Genomic DNA, 15,184 nt, shown 5'->3' on the forward strand with positions numbered 1-15,184 from the left:
TGGACCTAACTGAAATTTTCAGTGGAGGCGTCACACACCTGCTGAAGGGATGCTTGGGGCAAAATCTAATTATTAGAAGTTGTTTGGAGAAACAATTAGTTATGAACCTACCTATAGATGTACTAGGGTTGGCCAAGCCATACTTGAATTCGAATGCAGTCTATGTGGATTCTAGTACTCACTAAGAAATTAGTACAATTTCTTGAGTTGGAGGTAGAGGCTATCAATTGGTAAAAATAGTGGGAGGATCTTTAGACAAAAGTCCATATCTTCAAGATTAAAAATAATTCATATATCAATAGGCTTATATTTTTTCTTTCAGTTATGGCCAACACAATATCCTTCTGTTCGCTGTTGGATAGAGACAAGCTCACCAGATCCAACTTCGATAACTGGTATCGAAAGTTGAAGATTGTCTTGGAGCATGAGAAGATTTTGTATATCCTTACAGACAAAGTACCTGAAGAACCTGCAGCCAATGCTCCTCGTGCCATGAGAGATACTTATATGAAGTGACTTAATGATCGTACGACTGTGCATTGTGTGATAATAGCAACCATGAACGACGAACTTAGCCATGAGTTCGAAGATGCACAGCCAAAAGAGATCATTCAAATATTGAATGAGTGCTTTGGCACCCCAAAAGATGCGGAGAGACACAAAACATCCTGCACAGTGTTCCGCATGCGAGAGGGAGCTTCAGTCACTAATCATGTATTGTACATGATTGAGCATATTGAACACCTTAGCAAACTTGGCTTTCTATTGCATGAACAGTTAGGCAAGGATGCTATCCTCAATTCACTACTAAAATTCTACCTACCCTTTCTCAATCATTATAGAATGACAAAGTCTATAGTGAACTGTCATGGTTTGTTAGGATCACTACAGACTTTTGAGAAGGATCAGTAGCTCCAAAAGAAGTCAGTAAATTTAGTGGAAGGTTCATCTGCAGGACATCGATCTTTTAGGAGAGGAAAGAAAAAAAAGGTACAGAAATCTCGTACCGTTGATCCTAAACAGAGCAAACCGTCAAAAGTTGACAAGAACCAGATAGAGTACTTTTTCTGCAAGAAGCTGAATCATTGAAAAAAAAATTATTCTGCTTATATAGCTACCCTTGACCCAAACAGGCCTAAGAACAAAAGAAAGAAGTAAACGATTGCTTCACAAGGCACTTATATGATAACTCCTTGTAATTTCTTTGTTTGTGATACTACTACCTAGGTATTGGATATCGAAAGTCTTATTAATATATACAATGCGTTGCAGGGACTACAAGTAAGTAGAAAGTTTCGAGAGGATGAGCTGTTCTTTAATGTTGGAGATGGAAGACTTGTTCCAGTTCTGGTCTTGAAAACTTTGCAGCTTGTCTTCGAGTCTAGTAATGTCATGTTAGATGATTGTCATTATTGTTCCTCTTTTTTGATAAATATCATCTCTGTAGGCCTTTTGATCAATCTTGATTATAAATTTATAATAAAAAATGATTTTTGTGATATCATTATGAATGATACTACAATTATATGTAGACAATTGAAACATGACATATACATAATATCACGGCCTATTAATGTAATATACACAGTCAGTAAATGTCCTAAGTTAGATAATGTTAGTGAATCCTACCTTTGGCATTGTAGGCTTAGTCATGTGAACAAGAATGGAATTGACAGGTTGATTAAGGAACATATCCTTGAGATAGATGATTGTGAATCATTGCCTACCTACGAAATCTGTCTACTTGGTAAGATGATTAAGTTATCTTTTAAGAAAAAAAGTGAAAGAGCCAGTGATATCTTAGGTCTAATACAACTGATGTATGCGGACCTATGAACATAAGTGGCAGAGAAGGATACTTCTACTTCATTATGTTTATAGACGATCTATCGAGATATGAGTATGTCTATCTTATGAAGCATAAGTCAGAATCATTTGAAATATTCAAATGATTTCATACTGAAGTAGAGAAACAAACTAGGAAGAGTATTAAGATCCTTCGATCAAATCGAGGAGGTGAATATCTCACCAATGACTTCCTGACATATCTAGAAGAGAATAAGATTCTCTCACAGTGGATCCCTCTTAGAACACCACAACATAATGGGGTGTCTGAAAGGAGAAATCGAACCTTATTAGATATGGTCCGATCCATGATGAATTTTGTGAGTCTGTCAATCTCTTTTTGGGGATATGCTCTAAAAACTACCTGCTATATTTTGAATAAGGTGTCCAGCAAGTCTGTTGATAAAACTTCCTATGAGATATAGACTGGACGTAAACTGGTGCTCTCATACCTTAGGGTCTGGAGGTATCCAACTTATGTCAAGTGTTTAAAGATAGATAAACTTGGATCAAAGTCTAATAGATGCTTGTTCAAAGGGTATCCAAAGAAAACTAAAGGGTACTACTTCTATCTTGCTGCAGAACAAAAAGTGTTTGTCAGCAGTCGGATAGTCTTTTTGAAAAAGGAGTTTCTTGCTGAAGGAGCTAATGCCTGTAAAATTAAACTTGATGAAGTTCATGAGATGGAAAGACTGACACACACAGAATTATATTTGATTGGTGAATCAAATCTGGAGCCAATAGAGGTACCATTAAGAAGATCCGATAGAGTACCATGTCAGTCGGACAGATACTATGGTTTCTTGATTCAAGATGGTGATCTCATTGAACTTGATGAGAACGATGAGAATCCGATCATTTATATAGAGGTCATGCAAAGGTCCGACTCTCAGAAATGACTTGAAGCCATGAAATTCAAGATGGAGTCCATGAAAATTAATGGTGTATGGACACTAGTTGATCCATCCGAAGGGATAAAACTCATAGGATGTAAATAAATTTTCAAGAAGAAAAGAGGAGCAGATGGAAAGGTAGATACCTATAAAGTTTGTCTAGTTGCTAAGGATTACCATCAGCATTATGGTATTGACTATGATGAGATATTCTCTCTTATGGCAATGCTCAAATCCATTCGGATTATGCTTGCTATCGCTGCACACTTATATTATGAGATCTGACAGATGGATGTCAAAATCATTTTTCTTAACAGGGAGTTGGAAGAAGAGATGTATATAATACAACCTGAAGAGTTCATATCCATAGATGAGTTGAAAGTGTGCAAGCTGAAAAGATCTATTTATGGACTAAAGCATGCATTTAGGAGTTGAAACATGCATTTTGATAAGGTGATCAAAATATATGATTTTATTAGGAACAAAGAAGAGCCTTGCATCTATAAATGAGCTTCCGATTCTATAGTCATCTTTCTTGTGCTCTATGTGGATGATATATTGTTACTAGGAATTAACATCTCAGCTTTGCAGAGTGTGAAGCTATAGTTATCACCACAGTTTTTTATGAAAAACTTGGGAGAAGTATCCTACATCCTAGGGATGAAGATCTATAGGGATAGATTTAGAAGGTTGCTTGGATTGTCCCAATCCACATACATCGATATCTTATTGAAGCAATTCAACATGGATAATTCTAAGAAAGACTATCTTCTGATAAGCCATAACATTACTCTTTCTAAAAAAAATTATCCGACAACTCTTGAGGAGAGAGAGCATATGAGTAGAATACTATATACTTCGGTAGTGAGATCTATTATATACACTATGACATGTATGAGGTCGGATGTGGCCTATTCACTAAGGGTAGTGAGTAGGTACCAGTCTGATCTTGGTGAAAAGTATTGGAAGATTGCGAAAGTAATTCTAAAGTATTTGAGAAATACTAAAGATCAATGACTTATCTATGGAGACACTGACTTGAAACTTGTGATATATACTGATTTTAGTTTTTAGTCAGATTGTGATGACAGTAAAAGCATGTCGGGCTACGTATTTACCTTGAATGGAGGAGTTGTTTGTTGAAAAAGTTTCAAGCAACATATTGTGGCCGATTCTGTATGCGAAGCGAAATATAATGCTGCATTGGATGCTGCAACATGTTTTGTGCCGCTATCACCTGATATGAGAGATCGTGAACTGAGATGATGTCAAGCTTCAGAAGATTGATGGAAAGGAGAACTTAGCCGATCCCTTAACTAAAGTTCTCGAGATCAAAGAGTTCGATGATTTTAAATGGAAGATGGATATAAGATACTACCTTGATTGGCTTTAGTCCAAGGGGGAGTTATTGGAAATTGTGTCTTAAAATCAATCATATGACGATTGAGTTCATCTTTGTATATGAATTATTGAATAATGAATAATAATTATTCTGATATTTTTTATCATAAAGTTTTATCTTCCATGAACTCTTATGCTGTGATGAAGTCCTTAGAACTATACTAGTGTATGATAAAGAGAGGATTTATCATAGAGTTTTTAAATATGTTCGCGACCAAATTATACGTCATTATAGAATGATGATGTTTATCGAGTGGAGGTCGTTGTGTGCCATATGGGTTGGTTATCCTCTTAACCTAAGAGTGTGATGACATTGGTATGACATACAGGTGAGATATAGGAGTACATCATCATTGAACAAGTGACTCACCTATTGAGCATTCTGCTGTCAAGAGCTGCTCACGAAACATATGGGTATAAGTATCCTTCAGACCTGAGATCACCATAGTGACTTACACATAACTCATTGTGCTTTTGTGCTGGACATCTGAATTTCTAATGCAGTGACAGAAGACTACTGGGTACAGTCAAGTACTTGCAAAGTCTGTATATGGATCAAGATGAGATTGACCCCTTCAAATTATTGGAGTTGATGTATTGCTGTATTTTAATTTAGCAAAGTCTTGGCTAGGATAATCCATGAGATGGATTTGATAGGTTAAAATACAATGTGGATAATGCAATCTCGGTTGACAGTTAACCTGAGACCATCCTAGAGCATCCAGGATCAAAAGGATGAATTATGCGGTAATCATGTGTATGGGTTCTAAAATATTTAATTATGATAATTCGACCTATTTAGACATCAAAAATCATTGCTATATGGTATCTCGATTAGTACAAGATTGGTTCCTGTGCTACCAGCTTAGTGTTTGAACTTATGGAGTCATGCACACAAGTCAGATAAAGTAGGAAGAAATTGACCTATGTTTATATGTTCAATTTGGAAGTACTTGACTTGATTGAATATATAAGCTAACTTAACTGAGAATTAAGTTATGGATCAAACAGGATTGAAGAGTTGACTATGTCTAGTTAGCACTACACATGAGGTTCAGGTTCGATCTTGGGGATGAATAGTTTCTAATCTATGATCCATGGATCATATGAGAGATTGAATTTAAGTATTAATTAATTTTAGATTAGATCTAAATTAATTAGACTTAATTAGGTCTAAAAATTCAAGTTAGATTTAGTACAAAAGTTCTAAAGAATTTGAGATTGACAGCCTTTTGAAATTGTTTCGATCCAGCTTCGAATTGAATTCGAATCGGATCCATTTTGATGAGATATGAGAAATTCTACTTACACTGGAATTCTCATATCATATGGGCTGACCAACACTTAGAATGGTGCTGATTGGGGCATCCCATGTGGGTGAGAGATTGGGTGTAATTTGGTTGTCATATGTGATGGTAATTCTATCTCATGTAGGAATCCTTCTTTCATGAGTATTGGACTGATTTAAATCAAATTTGAGTTAAGACTCCTATACTTATTGGGTCATGAGATTCATCTATAAATAGAGAGGGTCTCTACCTATAGTAAATAGCAAACAAATCAGATTGAGAGAAGAGAGAAAGAGAGAGAGAGGCGTGTGAAGAGAGAAGCCCTTCTTCTTCTCCTTGGCCTCTCCCCTTTGGTGTCACCCCTCCTCCCTTGGACGTGGGCCCTCCTTAGGCATCCCACCTACTGGTGAGAGATGTCACATCAGTACATCTCCTCTCTCATTTGATTGGATTGCGAAGATCAGAGTTCATCATACTTTTCTGCAGCATCTAGCATGCATGCGAGTAAAGGGTCTGTACATCCAGACCTCTGTGAAGGTTTAATTCAGATTATTTGAGATTTGATCTCTGGTTCTGCTACTAATTAGATAAAAATTTGATCCTTATTTATGTAAATTAATAAAATAATTTTTAGATGCAACCTGGGCTATTCGAAGAAAAATAGTTTCCCTTCCTTTTAATTAGGTCATGCAAATTTTTTGAGGAGTTTGAATGATTAAGTATTTTATGAGAAAATATCAAATTTAGTTCAATTTATCATTTTTACAAATAGATCCAAGCATAATTATGCATATCTTATTTTATGTTTCATAATCAATAGTACGTTGTGAGCAATTGAGAATATGCAGAAGATAAAACTTATACTCATAATGATCAATATGATACTAAACTTAAGAGAACAAATTTATCAATATATCCAAGCAAGCAAAGAGAATTCATCATGATATCAAGTATAAGTATGAGGCATCAAAATCAATTATTCATGCAAGATAATATCAAAAATTAATAAATTCAAATATTCAATAATAGATCATCAGAATCAATCACTAATTCTAAACAAAATTAAAAAATATTCATGGCATGACATATGAAATGTTTAAATTTTATCAAGCATCATTGCCCATCCATTTTTATTTCTAAGGCATCCATCCAAAGAACTTTTTCTCTTTTTACTCCATTGGATCCTTGATATACCTGCAAAATCATTTCATAATTTTTGATGCCCAAGCTTTCTTAGATTCATAGGAGTTAGTGCTCAAGATTTTTTTAGGAACCCAAATTTGCTTATTTAAAATATGGTCAATTCTTTTAAAATTATATTTTAAAATTTTGTGGCCAATTTGATTACATTTAAAGTATTTAATATGATGATTTTTAGATGAAGTCTTGTAAATATATGTTTAGTATGTTGCTATTTTCTTGAAGCATTAAAACCAGTTTCTGTTTTATTAAAAATAGCCCTATGATTATTTATCATTGATTGAAGAGTTTGAAAGCTAAGGGTGAATTGTTCAGCTATTAGTTTCAAAATCTTAATCTCTTTTCTTAACTTTTTATTTTCTTCCACAAGCTCTTTTTTTTTTTTGAAGATTTTTATTTTTTTTTAGGAAAGATTTCATATTTTCTCATCTCTCTTTTACCTGAATATTTTTTTCAACTAAAGATTTTTCAGATTTTACATATTCTTCTTTATCTTTAGCCAAAGCATTCTTTTCTTTCAAGATATTTTCTTTTTCATTCAATAATTTACTCTTTTCATTATCCAAAACAAGATTAGAATTTAAGCTCTTTATTTTTTGACCTTAATTTTTTAAATTCATCCATAAGGTCATTAAAGGTCTCAAATAGTTCATCAAAAGTAAATTAAAAGAGTTTTCATGATTTATCTCATCCTCCACTACCATAAGGCAAAGACTAGCATTCTTCTCTTTTTCATTCGAACTTGACATGTCACTATCTCCCCAAGTCCCTGGTAATGCTCTTTTCTTGATCCTTTTGGAGTGCTTTTTGATAAAGGGGCAATCTGACTTGTAGTGACCCTCTTGTTGCAATTGTAGCAAGTGACATTCTTCTCTTGTTTTTTTTTTTTATTTTCTTTCATTTTCAAGCTTTTCTTCATAAGGAACCTTTTGAATTTTCTTACGAGAAGCATCATGTCCTCATCACCTTCACTCTCTTCTTCTTCTTCATCTTCTTCTGACTCATCATTTTCTTCAAGATTGGTGGACTTGAAAGTAATAGTTTTCTTCTTTGACTTTTCTTCTTCCTCCTTTTGGACCATTGTCATGAGTGTACCAATAAGTTCTTCTAGGGAGAGCTTGGTGAGATCTTAAGCTTCTTAAATTGCTATCACTTTTGCTTTCCATTTCTTTGGTAGAAACCTCAAAATCTTGTAAATAAGTTCATGGTTAGTATAGGTTTTGCCAAGAGCATTTAAAGCATTAATAATTTTAGTAAATTTAAAAAATATATTAGAAATAGACTCATATTTTTTCATTTTAAACATTTCATATTTGTGAACAAGTAAGTTAATTTTGTACTCCTTAACTTGGTTTATTCCCTCGTGAGTTATTTTCAATCTTGTCTAAATTTTTTTGATCGATATATAAGTAGATATTCTATTAAATTCATGTACATCAGGAGAACAATAAAGAACATTAATAACTTTTGTATTTAGTTGAGCCATCCTCTTATCATACTTAGCCCAATCCTTTTCGGACTTGGGAAGGAGAACTTCATTTACATTAATTATGGGTGTGTGTGGTCCTCTAGTCATGATTCCCTACAAATCATAGTCTAGAGCTTGTATAAAATTTTTCATTTTAATTTTTTAAAAAGAATAATTTGTTCCATCAAAAAAAGATGGTCTGGAAATGGATTGTCCCTCAACAAATAAAACACCACTTGGGGTTGCCATAATCTTTAGCTCTTTGACCGTTGGGTCAACACTTAATATTAGAGCACCCACTCTGATATCACTTGTTGCCCAGAGGTAGCTACCCAAGAGAGGAGATGAATTGGGTTCTTAAAAATTTTAAGCCAAATTGAACTTTATCAAGTATGTGCTTTAATCATAATCCAAAGGTGTGGTGAAGATGTGTATAATAAAAATAGTAGTGGAATGAAGATATAAATGATATTGTACAAGTATTAAAATAATGCAAGTAGAAATTAAAAGCTAAGCAGAGCAAACAAAGAAGGCCATAACACAAACATACAAAATTTTATAGTAGTTCAGAGCAATCCGCTCCTACGTTCACTCTCCGAGTTTTTCTTAAAATTTTTACTATAATCTTTTCTTGATTTTAAGATATTTGTTCTTGCAGGCTCACAAACAAATCCAATTGATTTTAACCTAGGTTAACTAATCAAAATCTTTACACCATTAATTTTTCGAACTGACTAACAATCCAGTTGATTTTTCAGACCAACCAACCAAAATCTAACAATTTCAATTTCTAGCTTGAACAGGTCTAATCTCTAAGTTTCTTTCTCCCAAAAAAATTTGTAAAGTAAATAAAAATACAAGATATAAATTTTAGCTCAACAACAAAAATAGAAAAATAAACTCTTTTGTAGCCCGGAGAAGTTGTTGATGTGTTGCTCAAATGAAACTTCAACTTCTCTTCTTGATACTTGAGAGGATGAAGAAGATGTTGGAGAAGATTGCTCTTTGAAAGCTCTCAAAATAGTACACTACTTTTTTTTTCTTCTCTTTTCATAGATATACAATGTTCCTCACAAATCTAAATATTTTTCTCTTTTTGTAATCTTTTTTTCTTACTTTCTAAATAATTCTCTTGCTTTTTATAACCTTAGAAGAGGCTTAAGAGTAAGTTTTGGCCGTTGAAGTACTTGGAAGAGCCATTGGACCCAAAAATTAGCTGTTGAAAAAGTACAAAAAATTAATTGTTATATATTGTCCCATACAGTCGAGCTGGCTCGGGCAGGTAATCTAAAAATATAATTTTTTGTCCTTCTAAGAGAGCTGGCTCGGATCCATTTTGAGCCAGCTCAGCTGCATACCAAGCCAAAATTTTAGCTCTATTTTATGCCAGAGTCGGCTTCAAACTTTCTAACTTTATTTTTGTTCATTTTTTGACCTTTCAAATCTGAATTTCTTAGCTCCAATCTCTTTTAAATAATATTTTCATCTTTCAAATTTATTTTCTTCATAATGAGCCATCTTTGTTTCATTTTTTTAAAACTCTACTAAGTCTAAACTTGAAAATCTCTTTTTCATGAATTGCTTCTTCAATTTAAATACTTGAAAAGACCTACAATCACTCTTGAAATATATAGTTCGATATATAATATACTCAAAATTTGACGATCATCAAAATCAATCATGGGGTCAACATCATCTTTTTTGCTTTTTTCATCATAGATAGCCTCTTGATCCTCGTTAGATGGTTCTTCTTTTTTGATCAATAATTACTTTCTGGGCCATCCAGCAGGCTTTCTGCACTTGTTCTACATGTGTCCAATCTCACTACAATTGTAGCACCATAGAGTTAATGATCTAACCAGGGTTAGCTTTGAGAACCTTGTATCAATAGCATCATGAACAAGAGGGGTGGAAGTTGGGTTGTGCCGTATGTTCTCTTGATTCTCTGGCATTTGGTTGCTCTATAAGAGAGGATCAGATCTGGATATAGGCCTTCATTGCAGTTGCTTCTTAGCAACCATGGCTTAGTGAAATGCTTTTTTGACCATCCATAAGGAGTGGAGCCTCAAGCCTTCTTGGATCTACTGCTTTAGGCCACCAGGATACTTCACCACTATCTGCTCCTCGCTTGCTGTCAGATCATTTCTGGTGGTCAATTGGTAGAACTCCTCTCTGTAATCATCCATGGATTTAGGCCATTGTCGGAGGTTTTGTAGATACTAATTTAAGGACTGCATGTATGTGAAGGGCAAAAATTACTCCTGCAATATTTTCTTCATCTTCTCGTAGTCTTGGATTTTCAACTTGCCTTTACACTTCTTGATTTTTTTCAATTATTGCCACCACATAGAAGCCTGATCTGTCAATTTTAGCACAATAAGCTTCACCTTCTTATCATCTGGGACCTCTTTGCATTCGAAGATGCTCTCAATCTGATCCAACAAATTAAAAAATACCTCCATTTGTAGACTATCCGAATAATCAAATGGATCTACTCTGATGACATCGAATTAGTGGGTTGGACACTCGAATTAATCACCTCATCCTTCACGATGGTGGGTGGGAGTACCCTTGTAGAAGGGATTCTCGAAATCTAAAGACTCTCCATCAGATTCATGATCTTTTGGATCTATCTCAAATCTTACCTTTCAAATTTTTAGCTACATAAGATGAGCAGTTAGTTCCATTACCTATCTCCTCAAATCTTTGCCCTCAATCAACAGATCCCATTCTCGTTGTATGATTTTTTCATGGGCTATCGCTGCTTGATTTATAGGTTGGTTCTTCTTACGACCACCACCCATCATCTAGATCATAGGAAAGAATTATTGTTCAAGGATTGAGTAGGTTCTGATACCAACTGATGCAATCTAGACCATATTTTGATGGAAAGAGGAAGAAGACGTACGAAACAAACAAAATACCAAAGGGAAGAAGCAACTCTCTTCTCTAGAATTTTGCTTTAATAATCATAAAAATAAAATAAACTGTAATTACAATGATAGCCAAAGGGGCTTTATTTATAGAGTAAAAGTTATAACTAAACAATAAAAAAATTGAAACAAATTAGGATAAAGACTAAGATAAGAATTAAAAGTCTTAATTTGACTATGATTATTCTGAACTCCTGATGACTTATCAATCAACTAAATTAGGCTCCAAAATTTGGAGTGGCGATGAAGCTAGCCTCATAGGGCATGAAAAGAGCTTTCTAAAATTAGGTCATAATAGTGATTCTAATACTAGATGAGAAAGTTATGACTATTCTAACATAGCAGTATCAAAATTATTAGGACCAGGCATAGTCAGCCTAGTTTCTTGACCTTTCGAGCTCGATTCTTCCTCTTTCGAGCCCGACCCTTTGAATCAAGGGATTTACTAATTATGACATTTGCATCAAACTTTTCAGGCTAGAAAGAACTCATCCTTGAGTTCGAAGAATCCAATACTTTCTATAAGTAAGAGTAATTCATCATAAGGTTGATGGTAGTCTTTGACTTTGATGTAGGCAGATCTTCCTTCTTCATCGATACTAGAATAATCTTCGGATAATTTTTCTAGAATGTGTAGGTATTCTAACGATCATCATATGTGACACTACGATTATACTACCAAGACCTCCCCAAAAATAGATGATAGACATTTATGGCAACAACATTGCACCAAATCTTGTCGAAGTATTTCTATCCAATAGACAAGGACATAAGGTAGTGACTATCAACAACCACCTCACTCCTTTTTCAGAACCATGATAGCTTGTATGGCTGAGGATGCTTTTCTATGATCAGTTCAGCTTAGAGACGGCCTCTTGAGAGATAATGTTCTTGCAGCTACCTCCATCAATGATGACATTACATACCTTATCTTTAATAGGGCAATGAGTGTGAAAGATGTTGATCCACCTCCAGTCTTCTTTTTCCTCTTGTTTTAAAGTAAGTAGACTCTTTCAAACAATTAGAGCCTCTCCTCTGTCTCTAAATAGTAAAAAACCATCATCTTCTTGGCCTCCATCATAGATGGCCTCTTGATCCTCATTAGATGTTTCTTCTTCTTCGATCAGTAACTGCTTTCTGGGCTATCTAGTAGGCTTGTTGCACTTGCTCTATATATACCTAATCTTGCAATAATTGTAGCACCGTAGGTTGATGATCTAGTCAGAGTTGGCTTCGAGGACCTCATCTCAATAGCACCATGAATAGGAGGGGTAGAAGTTGGGTTGCATTGCATGTCCTCCTGATTCTCCGATGTTTGATTATTTTGTGGAAGAGGATTAGATTTGGGCATAGGTTTCTATCGCAACTGCTCCTTAGCAACCATGGCTCGATGGTATATGATCGGTCATAGAGAGTGAAGCTTCAAGGCATCTTGGATCTGCTAGTTTAGACCACCAAGGTACCTTACCACCATGTACTCTTCACTCTCCATCAAGTCATTTTTGTCAACCAATCAGTAGAACTCCTCCATATAATCATCCCAAGGATCTACATCTTTGTCGGAGGTTTTGCAGGTGCTAATATTGGGACGTCTGCATGTAGTTGAAGGGCAAAAATTACTCCTACAACATCTTCATCTTCTCCCAATCTTAGATCTTCAGCTTACCTTTGTGCTCTTTAATTTTCTTCAATTGTTGCCACCATGCAAAAGTTTGGTCTGTCAACTCAACGAGACTAGCTTCACTTTCTTATCGTCTAGGATCTTCTTGTACTCAAAGATATGCTCGACCTGATCCAACCAATGGAAAAATACCTCTGTTTGTAGACTATCTGAATATTCAGATAGATCTATTCTGATGAAATTGAACTAACAGGTTGCATGCTCGAATGAATCACATCGTCCTTCATGTTGATGGGTGGGGATGCCCCCATGGAAGGGGTTCTTGAAATCTGAAGGCTCCCCATCAAATCTGTGATCTTTTGGATCCGTCTCAGATCTTACCTCTTAGGTTTCTAACTGTATAAGATGCGTAATCAGTTCTATTGCCTATCTCCTCAAATTTTCATCCTCAATCATTATATCCCATTCCTGCTGCATGATTTCTTCATGAGCTGCTGTCATCTGATTTGTAGGTTGGTTCTTCTTATGACCACCATCGCCATCTGGATTGTAAGAAAGAATTATTGCTCAAGGATTGATTGGGCTCTTATACCAACTGACACAGTCTAGGCCACATTTCAATGGAAAGAGGAAGAAAATGCACGAAACAAGAAAATAGCAAAGAAGAGAAAAAAACTCTCTTCTCTAGAGTTTTGATTCAATAATTATGAAAATAAACTTGTTGGGGAATACCCACCGACCGACCGACCGACCGACGGTCGGAGGGACCGACCGACCGACCGACCGACCGACCGACGGTCGGAGGGACCAACCGACAGCCGGAGCGACCGACCGATGGGCGCCATCACCGGCCAATTAACGGCCCATAACCGACTGAGGATGTGTCGGTCGGGCATACTTTTCCTATTTTTTCGATCGACTGAACCGGAGAGTCTGATGACCGACTCACGTAAGACTCGCTGACTAACAAAGGGGCCCGAATCTCCATCCGACACCACACAGCTGGCCACCGACCTAGGGTCGGTCGACTCCTCCGATCGCCGTACAGCCGCCAGGGCTTGTCAGTCCTGACAGCAACATGCGGCACTGCCACCTAGGGGCATTATCCCGCCTAGGGCATTGTCAACCCTAGTGATTTGACAGCCCCACGGCGATATGACACTTTTACGGTGACTCTGACAGTCTACAGTGAGTTGACAATTCCTCAATTATCCGCACCATTAATGGCGGCGCCATGCCATGCTCCACTATATAAATCGAGAAAGGCAACAGTGCAGGGGATCTCCATTTTTCGACTTCGAAACCACAGGCTTGCTCCTCTCTCTCTCTCCCTCTCGATTGAGCTCTCTGTCTTCATTTCACTGTTGCCCAGTCACCTCTCTGACTTGACCGTCGGAGGGTCCCCGCCGGAGCCGCCTCCGGTCAGTGTGGACTTCCCTTTTTGCAGACGTTCGTTCCCCGGTGATCAGGCGACGAGGCGATTGGCCGCAACAAAACTAAACTCTGATTACAATGTTGGCCAAAGGAGCCTTATTTATAGAGTAAAAGTTGTAACTAAACAACAAAAGAAATTTGAAATAAATAGGATAAACAATAAGACAAGAATTAAAAGTTCCAATGCAACTAAGATTTTTTTAGGCTCCCATTCATCTATCAAATAATTAAATTAGGCTCCAAAATTTGGAGTGGTAGCAGAGCCAGTCTCGTAGAGCACGAAAAGAGCTTTCTGAAATAAGATCATAATAGTGATTTTGACATCGGATGAGAGAGTTATGGTTATTTTAGCGTAGCAATATCAAAATCATTAGGGTCAGGTATACTCAGCCTAATTTCTTGACCTTTCGAGTTCGATTCTTTCTCTTTTGAGCCCTACCCTTTGAATCAAGGGATTTATCAGCTACAACATCTGTATCATATACTTGCTAAGAAATAAAGATGAGGCTAATGATATGTTTGTAAAGTATAAGAATGAAGTAAAAAACCAATTAAATAAGAAAATCAAAAGGCTCAGATCTAATAGAGGTGGAGAATATGATTCAACTTCGCTTCATGAATTATATGAAAAAGAAGGAATAATCCATAAGGTAACACTACCTTATTCACTTGCGTCTAATGGTATGATTGAAAGAAAGAACGGAACCCTAAAGAAAATGATGAACTCTTTGCTAATTAATTTAGGTGCTCCGAATGACTTATGGTGGGAAGCAATTTTATCAGCTCATCATATACAAACTAGAATTTCCAATAAAAAAATTGGAAAAACCTCTCGTGAATTATTGAAAGGATATGCGCCTAATGTTAAATATTTAAAAGTGTAGGGGTGTCTTGCTAAGATGATGTTGCCTGTTCCAAAGAAAAGAAAATTAGGTTCTAAAACTACTGATTGCATGTTTATTGGTTATGCTTTTTATAATATTGTATATAGATTTCTTATGCTTAGAAGTGATGTGCTTGAACCTAACACAATAGTTGAGACTAAAAATGCTGAATTTTTTTAGCATATCTTTCCTCTTAAAGTTAGTGTAGAAAGAACA

The sequence above is a fragment of the Elaeis guineensis genome, chromosome 1 (genome assembly GCF_000442705.2).
Source record: "Elaeis guineensis isolate ETL-2024a chromosome 1, EG11, whole genome shotgun sequence".
NCBI classification, from domain to species: domain Eukaryota; kingdom Viridiplantae; phylum Streptophyta; class Magnoliopsida; order Arecales; family Arecaceae; genus Elaeis; species Elaeis guineensis.